Source organism: Fopius arisanus, unplaced genomic scaffold (assembly GCF_000806365.1).
Source record: "Fopius arisanus strain USDA-PBARC FA_bdor unplaced genomic scaffold, ASM80636v1 scaffold00032, whole genome shotgun sequence".
NCBI lineage: Eukaryota > Metazoa > Arthropoda > Insecta > Hymenoptera > Braconidae > Fopius > Fopius arisanus.
Window position 1 is genome coordinate 496,722 of NW_011887771.1, and position 4,082 is coordinate 500,803.

The following is a 4,082-nucleotide window of genomic DNA, read 5'->3' on the forward strand; positions in this document are numbered from 1 at the left end:
TTTTTACCATAAAAAACCGTAAAATTATAAGATGAATTCCCCCAAAAATTTCCTTTCTCGTAGAAAATGTGTCATAAACATTTTCGAAGTTGAAAAAAATTTCTTGTTTATATAAAAACTTTTATTTTAATAACCTTTTTCTCCGATCGTCTTGTGAGGGAACCCAATCAGGGCTATAATTCCTCAATCGGATACTTCAAATGCAATTGATTTCAATGAAATAAACGATAGTTTACGATTAACTCATGTGCGTTATTACCACATATGTTAATGGATGTCATATTACTTAAGCGGTATTTCACGGTATTTCTTGCTGCGCGAAACTATCGGCATTTCAATCGTACGCTTTGTATCACACGCAAGAAATCATTTGTACCAACGAAACTGTGAATTTCCCGTTAATTAAATATTATTTGTTGTCAAGGATAAAAAGTATTCCAAGGTTAATTGACATCCCATCAAATGGGTGTTCATCGAAATGAATAAATAAATAAATGAAGGTTGTTTGGATGGGGAATAAAGCAATGATAAATTATCGAAAGTCATCCCGTCGGCGAAATTCAATATTTTGATTAAGACCTGTCAACGGGAGATTGACCCACATCGGCTCACAATTTCGCAAATAAAAAATTTTGTTGTCATTATGAAAAATAACAATTGTGTGGTACGTAGTTGACGTGGGTAGATGTAGGATCATATTTTTCAGCTGACACGAAGAAAGATTTGACAGAGTGGACGGATGCACTTGATTTTTAATGCAGTATGCATTGATTTAACCCGACCTCTTTGTTTTCCTCCTCTCTGTCAAACTCTTTTATTAATGAACCATCGATGATGTACAAAAAATACCAAATTATCGATGAGTGATGAATTGCATTAGACATTCATTGTCATGGAAATATATGACAACTAGCATTCGGAGCGCACTTTGCACATCTATAAACATCATATGGATATGCATGCAAAACGATGAATTCGATAAATAAATTTTCAACAATATATATTCAATATAGTCTTCATACTGTAATGAGACCACATACCCAATGGACTTAATTCAATCTAAGAAATTAAATTTTATAAAACAAATCGAACTGGACTTTTTAGAAAATGTCTATATGTCTGATTGGATTATCTTTCTGTAATTATAATACATATACATGTATAATTATTGAAAACTTTTCTTCGAACACTTTTCGTTTTATGTAGATTTTTTAAAAAGGGAAAACACCGGGGACTTATTGATGAACTCGATGACAATGTTTAGACCTGACCACGTGGGTGACTCTACACAATTGCAAAGTGACACAATATTGTTTTCCTCAACGAATCACTGTACGAATCGTCCGAAAAACGCGTCGAGCAAGCGAAATACTCAACAATTGCGAAAACTGTATACATTAGTGCTGTGGAAAAAGGGGGCCACAGGTACATAAAGTTACGCAAGTCAACACTTTGTCCAAGAGCGTTTGCGTTACTCGATATAGCGACAAGTTGATTCATGTCCAAATTGTGAAGGTGCGAGAACAATTACGAAAAATTACTGTCCAATTACCGGAAATACAACACGTGGGGATTAATCAGAATTAATTACCGACACGTGTCAACGTTTGCAGTTTCATCCTGTACAAATATAAACATCCGTGCATATTATGGAAATCAGTGATTTTTTTTTTCAGCTTTTCTTTGGATTTTTAGTAGAATACAATGAAATATTCTGGGCTTCTCCATTCCTGGGTGGTAATGGACTTGTCACTCTAGGTTGTGTTAAATGATGGGGAATGTCCTTCCGTGTGTCGAAGGACCTTGAAAAATCTCCAGACTTTATTTACTGGAGTCTCTTGACATTTCTCTGGACTTCGCAGGTGCAGATTTACAATGTCATTATATTTAGCGTTTTTTTAATGCTGCCATTGCGGGGTTAATCTCATTATCCCATTATCCCATTATCTGTTCGTATAAATTATATCGAAAATTTCCAACTCGTCATTAATAATCATAATTTTTCATTGTGGACACCTGATGTCAACGTGATGAACATCATGACAATACTTTTGAATTCATTCATCACGGGGAAATGTTTATTGTAAGATTTATCGGAGAAATAAAAATTTCTGTTTAATGTTTGATTTACTTTTCCGAAATTTTCATTCTATATCTATAAAAGATGAAACATATAAATGAAATTATCGGAACTGCACGGAGAAAAATAAATATTTGAATTAAGTATATTTTATATTTGTTCCTAGTTTATTCATAATTGTTATTAAAACCATGGGATAATCAATCTTTCATGGATATTAATTGAAAATAGAATGTACTAGGATTAAGTATAAAGATGAAATTAAATAATTTAATTAGATAAAAATGAATTTTCACCAAAAAGATGACTCAAAACATTAAAAATGATTAAAAATCTATATAAACACGTGATGTATATAAATTTTCAACTGACAATTGTTGAAAATATTAGTTTACATCTACATTATGATGATGAAAAATGATTTTCATAGGTTGAGCTATGCGGCGAAAAACGGTGAGACTTTTCGTTACACCTGGATTAAAAAAAAAAAGGGAATATTCCTAAATAATCTCGAGGCATTTTACAACGAGCTATACTGACAGGAAAGTGCAGAGACGACGATTGCGGCTACCTAGGACGTTTTAGAGCGTTGCGTAAGGAAAAGTTCGATGGAGTAACGAAACAATCGACGAAATGTTACGTTTGAGGTGTAATCGAATGGTACGCTCTCAAAATATATTTGTATTTTACCATCAATTGGAATTTAATTGTTATTCCACCAGAGAACAACCTTGATATTACAGAGATGGGTTCATACTATACGTAGACCAATATTAAAACCAGTAATACTCTAATTTACAGTTGGTTATCAGTGATTTACGCCTGTATAAATACTGAGTATATGCAGTCGCCAAGGGAATAGTCTTGCCACTGATTTAAATGTGTGCACGAGTGATAAAGACACGCGTGCTATCTCACGAGTGGAAACGTTCAATGATTTATGGGAATTTTTATCCGTACGAGACCCATTTTTACGTAAGTCTATTGTAGTTCGGAAGTATTTTTCGGTCAATTGCTGAAATTCATGGAGGAAATGGAAAAGTAAAAAGTAAGAATTTAAATATAATAGCTTTCGTGTAAAAGTCATTGCGTCAACTAATTGAGCTGGTGGAGAAATAGAATATAAATTTAAGTTCTATTTAAATTCTGAAAAGTGATATTCATTGCTTGGATCGGGATAGAGTGCAAATAAAAATATTTGTTTTAAAAAATTGTCTGAAATGTATTATCATGATAACTCATTGTTTTTAATGTTGGTATTCTGTGGAGAATTTTATTTGCAATTCAACTGTTTCTAATAGACTCTGTCCGGATGTGAGTTGCAACTTGCAAATTCTAGGATTTAGAGAAAGAATTGCAAATTGTTTTCTGTGTATGGCATTAACATATTTGATTTTCAACGCCATGAAAGAGTTAAGTCGTTTTTTAAGGGATTCAATTATCAAGTATGATGTTGTTAGTTTAATTAGAGTTGAAACAGAAAAACAACTCGATTCCTGTTTACCTCATTCTCGGATTGAATAAATTAATAAAGCGGAAGAGAATATGAATTATCGAATGGAGAATATGAATTATCGAATGGAGAATAGGAATTCCTGAATGGAGAATATGAATTCCCAAATGGAGAATAGAAATCCCCGAATAGAGAATAGGAATTCGCGATTCAGGACGTCAAATCCTGGAATTGAGAATATATTCCCCCGAATCGAGAACATGAAGTCTAGAGTCGGGAATATCTATTCTTCAAATCCGCTGGATTTGAGAATATCTGTTTTCGAATCTCGACCGGAAAATACACATTTCCAAACCGGAAATATACATTCCTCAATAGATATCCGAATTCGACAATCAAATATAAAAATTCTCGAACGGGTAATACGGATGTTTGAATCGTGAATGCATTTAGGAATATTCCCAAATATTCCCAAATATTCCCAAATATTCCCAAATATTCCCAAATATTCCCAAATATTCCCAAATATTCCCAAATATTCCCAAATAT